Raw genomic sequence first — 7993 nt, forward strand, 5'->3', positions numbered from 1 at the left:
CAGAACAATCTGTAGCAATCTGTAATTCTCGAATACTTTTTAAAATCCAAAAATTCTAGAAAAAGTTAGGACAGCCTGGGAAATTTGTGTACCAATCTTTTGGAAAAAGAATCAGATCAAAAGCACGCTTGTGGGAATCATTAAAAATTATTTTCCTGGGTGCAAAAGTTTCTGTTTTTCAGCAAGATCTAAACAACTATCACCGTAAGCTATCCCAAAGGTCCTACTTGGCACAAACACTAACTAAAATACAAAACCACATCTAACCAGAGTGTATATGAATTATACAAAGAAAAACAGGAACAAAAAGCAAAGAACAAAAAATAAAATTGGGTTGCCTCCCAACAAGCGCTATTGTTTAACGCCCCTAGCTAGGCATAAAAACACAAATAGATCTAGGTATTGTCATCCTTGGTATGCAATCCATAAGTAGCTCTCATAATAGATTCATAAGGCAATTTAATTTTATTTCTTGGAAAGTGTTACATGCCCTTCCTTAACGGAAATTGAAATCTAATGTTTCCTTCTTTCATGTCAATAACTGCACCAATCGTTCTAAGTAAAGGTCTACCAAGAATAATAGGACATGTAGGATTGCAATCTATATCAAGAGCAATGAAATCTATGGGCACATAATTCCTATTTGCAACAATAAGAACAACATTAATCCTTCCCATAGGTTTCTTTATAGGGGAATCCGCAAGATGCAAATTTGAAGAACAATCATGAAATTCACGAAAACCTAACACATCACATAAAGTTTTTGGAATCGTGGAAACGCTAGCACCCAAATCACACAAGGCATGGCAATCATGATCATTAATCTTAATCTTAATAGTAGGTTCCCACTCATCATAGAGCTTTCTAGGGATAGAAGCTTTTCTTCAAAAGATTGCATCATGGCATCAACGATATGTTTAGTAAATGATTTGTTTTGATTGTAAGCATGAGGAGAATTCAACATGGATTGCAACAAGGAAATACAATCTATCAAAGAACAATTATCATAATTAAAAATCCATGAAATCCAAAAGATTGGGTTCATTGCTACTTAAAGTCTTGACCTCTTTGATCCCACTTTTATCAAATTTTGCATCAAGATCTAAAAACTCCGAATCATTGGGACACCTTTTAACTAAATTTGACTCATCTCCAATCCCATATTTATCAAGATTAATATTAGAAAAAAAGATTCAATAAGAGTCACATCAATCACTTTAAGATCTTCATCATTACTTTCACGAAAACTAGGAGAACACACTTTTACAAACCAATCTCATTTAGCACGCATCTCAGCAGTTCTTTCTTTGCACTTATCAATGGAAATTATGATAGACTTGAGAGACTAATTCATATCATGCTTGGGTGAAATAGATCTAAGTTTCAAATAATCAACATCAAGAGAAATTCCATCCACGTACCTAGCCAAATCATCAATCTTAAGCAATTTTTCTGCAATCAAAGAATTAAAACTCTTTTGCAAAATCATAAATTATTTAACACTATTCTCAAAATCAGAGGAAATATTATTATAATTTACATAAGAATTGTTGTAGGAATTACCATAACTATTAGAGGAATTACTAGGAAACGGCCTATGATTAAAATTGTCTCTATACGCGTTATTACCAAAATTGTTCCTACCAACAAAATTTACATCCATAGATTCATTATTATTTTCAATCAAAGTAGACAAAGGCATATAATTAGGATCAATAGATGCACTCTTGATAGCAAATAATTTCATAATTTCATCCATCTTTCCACTCAAAACATTAATCTCTTCAATCGCATGCACTTTTTTACTAGAGGAAGATCTTTCAGTATGCCATTAAGAATAATTAATCATAATATTACCTAGCAGTTTAGTAGCTTCTCCTAAATTAATTTCCATAAAAGTGTCTCCTGCGGCCGAACCTAAAAGATTTCTAGAAGCAAGATTCAATCTCACATCAAAGTTTTGTATAATCGTCCAAAAATTCAAACCATGAGTAGGGCAATTTTGTATCATCAATTCCATCCTCTCCCAAGATTGTGCAACATATTCATGATCAAGTTGCTTAAAATTCGTAATGTCATTCCTAAGGGAGATGATCTTAGCGGGAGGAAAATACTTGGAAATAAAAGCATCTTTACACTTGTTCCATGAATCAATACTATTTTTAGGCAAAGATGAAAACCAAGTTTTAGCATGATCTCGAAGTGAGAACGGAAATAGCTTCAATTTAAGTATATCATTATCCACCTCTTTTTCATTTTGCATATCACGCAAATCAATGAATTTGTTAGGAAGGCCAGAAAATTGATTTTTCATACCAAGATTCGGCAAAGCGGCATTAATTTCACAAGATTCTGCACTAGTGGCGGGAGCAATCGGAGTACTAATAAAATCATTGTTATTAGTGTTGGAAAAGTCACACAATTTGGTATTCTCTTGAGCCACTGTGACAAATCAAGCAATCCAACACACAAGCACGCACAAAGCAAACAAAGAAGATGAATAGAAGAGGGCGAAGAAAAGGACGAATCTTTTTGAAAATCATTTTAGAAGTGGGGGAGAGGAAAATGAGAGTCAAATGGCGAATAATGTAATGCAAGATATGAGAGTTTATGATGGGTACTTGGTATGTCTTGACTTGGCGTAGATCTCCCCAGCAACTGCGCCAGAAATTCTTCCTGAGCTTGCGTTGGTTTTTCCCTTGAAGAGGAAAGGGTAATGCAGCAAAGTAGAGATTTGTATCTCCCTCATTTAGAGAACCAAGGTATCAATCCAGTAGAAGACAACACACACATCACCTAATACCTGCACAAACAATCAAACAACTTGCACCCAACGGATAAAGGGGTTGTCAATCCCTTCATGGTTACTTGCAAAAGTGAGATCTAATGAAGATAGAAGAAACTAAACAAAAAGTAAAGTAAATATTTTTGGTATTTTTGGTTTATAGATCGGTAAGTAAAACATTGCAATATAGTAGATCGGAAACTTGTACGATGGAAAATAGAAGATCGGAAACTTAGATGATGGAAAATAGACTTGGGGGCCATAGGTTTCACTAGTGGCTTCTCTCTTGAGAGAAAATACTATGATGGGTGAACAAATTACTAGCGAGCAATTGATACAAAAGCGCAAAGTTATGATGATCTCTAAGGCAATGATTATGAAATATAGGCATCACGTCCGTGTCAAGTAGACCGAAACGATTCTGCATCTACTACTACCCCACACATCGACCGACTCATGCCTGCATCTAGAGTATTAAGTTCATGAAGAACAGGGTAACGCATTAAGTAAGATGACATGATGTAGAGGAATAAACTCAAGCAATATGACAAAAACCACATCTTTTTATCCTCGATGGCAACAATAGAATATGTGCCTCGCTTCCCCTACTGTCACTGGGAAGGACACCGCAAGACTAAACCCAAAGATAAGCACTTCTCCCATTGTAAGAAAAACCAATCTAGTTGGCCAAACTAAACCAATAGTTCGAAGAGAATTACAAAGATACCAAATCATGCATATAATAATTCAGAGAAGGTTCAAATAATATTCATAGATAAGCTTGTCATAAATCCAAAATTCATCGGATCTCAACAAACACACCGCAAAAGAAGACTACATCGGATAGATCTCCAAGAATATCAAGGAGAACATGGTATTGAGAATTGAATAGAGAGAAGAAGCCATCGGGCTACTAGCTATGGACCCATAGGTCTGAGGTAAACTACTCATGCTTCATCGGAAGGGCAATAGAGTTGATGTAGAAGCCCTCCGTGATCGCATCCCCCTATGGCAGGATGCCGGTAATGGCCCCTAGATGGGACCTCATGGGTACAGAAGGTTGCAGCGGTGGAATAATGTTTTCGTGGATACTTCTGGTGGTTTGGGAACATATGTTAATATATACACTACAAGAAATATGTCAACTAGTGACCTCCACTATTGGTCACTGAAAGGTCATAGTTTTCAATTTGTGACCTTTTTGTGACCAAAAACATAAGGTCAAAAGCTGGGGGTCGTTAATTGACTATAGCGACCTTCTCTGTGAGAAGGTCGTAGATGTTTACGACCAAAACGAAGGTCGTTGAACCCATGACCTTTTGTTTTGGTCACTAGCTGTCTGCCCAGGCCACGTCGGATCCGACGTGGCAATATTGCGACCTATTGAAAAGGTCACTAATAAGATTCAGCCCGGTCCAATTGGGTGTTTCACATGGGCCGAGCCCATTAATCCAGCCAATTTGTGTTTTTTTCATGGTCAACTAAATGGGCCAAGCCAAATTTTACGACCTTTTTCTTTTCTTGGCCCTTTCCTTTTTCTAGTAAATTTCTTTGTTTGTTGGCCTTTTCATTTTGTTTTTGCTGGCCTTTTCATTTTGTTTTTTATAACTTTTGGCAGAAATTTTATTATTTTCGCTATTTTAAATAAAATAAACAATTCCACAACAACATCATCAGTTAGGGTGGCCTTTTTAGGTGCAGTACAACTTTAAGCATAGAAATTGGAAAACAGATATTTAACCAATATATATTGTTGAGAAATTTTCTTAATTTTGCTGTCAAAGCAGGATTTACACATGAATACAAGTTTGTTGTCAAAGCAACATTTCAAACGTACATCTTCACATGATCCTAGCAACAAAAAAACATCATACATAAATTTTTTACAATATGCCATATGGCTCAGATCACATAACACATGACATCCAGGTTCAAATGATCCCAACAACGAAGAAACATCACCAGCACAGTATACTACCTGTACATTCAAAGAGAACAAGCTATATGTCAAAAGAGAACTGAGGAGAAAATATCCACTAAAAGAAAGCAGATAGTATACTCAGTAATTACTACAGATTTTCTCACTGGACACACACACACACACACACTTTGCATATACTTTTGAAAGTAACTACAGAGTTATATCAAGACTAAGAATAAGAACGGGTGAGGCAATGCAGCAGGGAGAAACAGTGAAGATATTTCTTGAATTTCAGTGAAGATAGTTCACCTTCTATGTGTACAGTACATATGACACCAGCAGGTCAGAAGATAATACACCAAATGTGCATGAAAGACAATACAGTAAACACCATCTTGTTTATAGTAAGTAGCATGTCTCTAGCACATCATCTCATTTGAAGAATGCATTCAGGCAAGAAATGGACAGCTGGTCTAATTATCTCACACTTGGCATTTTCACAGCATACATTAATGTATAAAATAATAAAAATATCTATAACCAGGGCTATTTCTAGCCAACCTGTGTGCATGAATCATAATAGATCAAGCAAAAGACGTATAACCATCACCAAACAACAAATATTAGTGAAAGGGGACAATTTCTAGTACTCGTCATTTTTGCAAAGTGAGCAAGAACGATGATATTTTCCTACACATACTTTTTGATTTTTCCTTAGTCATATAGTGATCTGTTCACTCCAATTCTATCTACTCAACCCATTCACATGCAACATGGATAATCAGGAAGCATCTACTCAAATAAGGAATTAGAATGCAACATGGATAACTATGCCCTATGAAACAATTCACGTATCAAGAACCATCAAAGTAAATAAGGAACTGGTATAGAACACCAACTCAATCACCTTCACAGCAATGAAATAGTTCAGAACAAATCCATCAACTGAAATAGTTTGATGTGTGTTGGGTGGCCTGGCTGTAGCGTGGCGGCCGTGGCGGCAGACCTGGACATGGACCAATGAAGAATGAACACTGGTAATGAGATACATCAAATGCAAACAGTTTAGAATAACACCAAGACATTCAGTAGATGGTACTGCAAGAAATTTCTGAAACTTCAGTTGCAGTAGTTGTCAAACAAAATATCAGTCCAGTAACCTTCAAAGTATACTAACTGTGATATTAGCACGACAGGGGAGATGGGGCACAAGACATATTTAATGCACAATGTTTTTTATATTTTAGCTGCATTTGGAACTACTAGTATTTACAATGTTTTTATTTCAGTAATTTAGAAAGAGGGGAGATGGGGCGCAGAACTTTGAGGCAATGTTATGAGGTAGTGTCTGATGAAGATCAAGCATAATCACTTTAGGCTATAATTCTGTACGATATTAGGTGCTGGAATACTGTTCTAAAAAGAAGATTACAGTAGTTGCAGACAATTCCCAACACCTAGCAGTTTTTCAGACTTCAGCAAATTCAGTTAACTATTTTTCAGACTACAACAATTTCAGTGAACTGTTTTAACACCTTACAGTTTCAGACTTCAACACATTCAGACTAGAGCAATTTCAGTAAGACAAGTAGATTAACACCTAACAGTTTCAGACTTCAATAGATTCAGACTAGAGCAAAAATTTATACACATTCTGCTACACAGAACCAAAATCCTTGGCGACCAGCTCCTGAGACGGCCGCTGCTGGCTGTAATCCTGCGTTCCCAGAACCAAACTAGAGAGTTTCAGCAAGCCAGTGGCTGAATACATAGCAGGAACCAATGGCAGAATCAATGGAGAGAGGGGCCTGGCAGGCCAATGAACGCACCAGAGGGGGGAAGCAATCTTCGGCGGCACGGCGCGGCACGGAGAAGCCGCCGTGGGTGCTGGTGTTGGAGGCGGTGAGCGTCTTGCAGAACATGTGCAACATCCTCGCGAAGCGCTGCTTGACGGTCTCGCCGTCCTCGCCGCCGCTCCCGTCCTCAGTGGACTCGCACATCCGCCGGACCATCGGTTGTAGCTGCTCATGCATGACAGGAAACCACATCACATGTCAGTCAAAGGAAGTATTTGTGAAGTCAGCCTTGCAATCTTTTGTAATGTAGAAAACACAAGAGCCTTTCAGAGATTTGATGTGTTGGATTAGGAAGCAACTGAACATAAGATTCAGTGTTCCTAATGCTGGCTAGCTGCTGCTCTAACTAGCTTTTATGGTCAAGGTAACTAGACTAACAGTAGGGTAATTCATGGTTTCGACTAACAGATACTGCCTGTATACTAAATTAAATTAAATCAGTACACACTTGAGCTTTTATGTTTGGAGGATCAGGTTGGTTAAACAGATACAGTGGATGGAACATAGCAGAGATAGGGTAGTATAGCTCCAGTTTAATGGTCCAAGTTGAGGTACAACAGAAACCCAGAAATTAAATCGGCTAGATGTCGACTGAAACCTGCTGAGACTAACAAGCTGCAGCCAAACTAACAAAGTGGTCTCGCTATTGTGTTACTCACGATGCAGATGTTGAGAATTTAATGTCCGACAGCCCCTAACTGAACCCGAACCTGAATGGTCTTGGCACTTCCTAACTAAACCTGAACACAGTGTGGGGGTTAGGAGAGGAGGCGTACGTACATAGCAGGTCCACGGCAGCTCTTTCGCTGCGGCCGGTGAGCAGGAAGGTCTTGAAGCCGAGGTCGCGTACCTCCTTGTAAAGGCGGAGGCTGGAGGGGATCGCCGGCGCCTCCCACGTCTCCACCCACCGGTCGAACTCCCGGTGGTCGAACAACTCTAGCCTGCAATCGAACAGCAAATTAACCGCGCGTGTTAATAGCAGGCCCGCGATCTCGGAATGTGACAAGCGTGGGTCGCCCACCCGTATCCGTGCTGCGCGTAGTAGGGGAGGTTGTAGAGCGGCGTGAAGACCCAGGCGCCGGTGGAGGCGGCCGCGGCGCGGGCGTAGGCGGAGGCCTCCCCGTGACGAGGTCGAGGTCGCAGCAGTAGGAGGGGCCAGTGAGGTATGCGTGCACGTGAGGTATGCGTGCACGTGCGGCAAGCAGTCCTGCGGCCCGGCGGCCCACGGCGCCAGGTTGTTGGCCTCCCCCGCCGTCCTCTAGCTCGCGCACCGCAGGTCCACGGCAGTCTCTATGGACGCGGTGGGTGGCGCGCTCAGGTGGCGTGAGGACCAGGGTTGGGCCGGCGGCGAGGTTGGTGTAGTGACGGGAGGAAGGGGGCGGTGGACGAGGGAGATTGGATTGTATGGATTGTATCTGGAGAGAATGGGGG

The 7993-nt window shown here is 40.0% G+C and overlaps 1 pseudogene; it reads right to left on the reverse strand.

Moving 5' to 3' along the window:
* Window positions 1-7095: 7095 nt before the first annotated feature.
* Window positions 7096-7993, reverse strand: part of LOC119292552 — a 33346-nt pseudogene continuing 32448 nt past the window's right edge.

This window comes from Triticum dicoccoides, chromosome 4B, assembly GCF_002162155.2.
Source record: "Triticum dicoccoides isolate Atlit2015 ecotype Zavitan chromosome 4B, WEW_v2.0, whole genome shotgun sequence".
In the NCBI taxonomy this organism is placed as follows: domain Eukaryota; kingdom Viridiplantae; phylum Streptophyta; class Magnoliopsida; order Poales; family Poaceae; genus Triticum; species Triticum dicoccoides.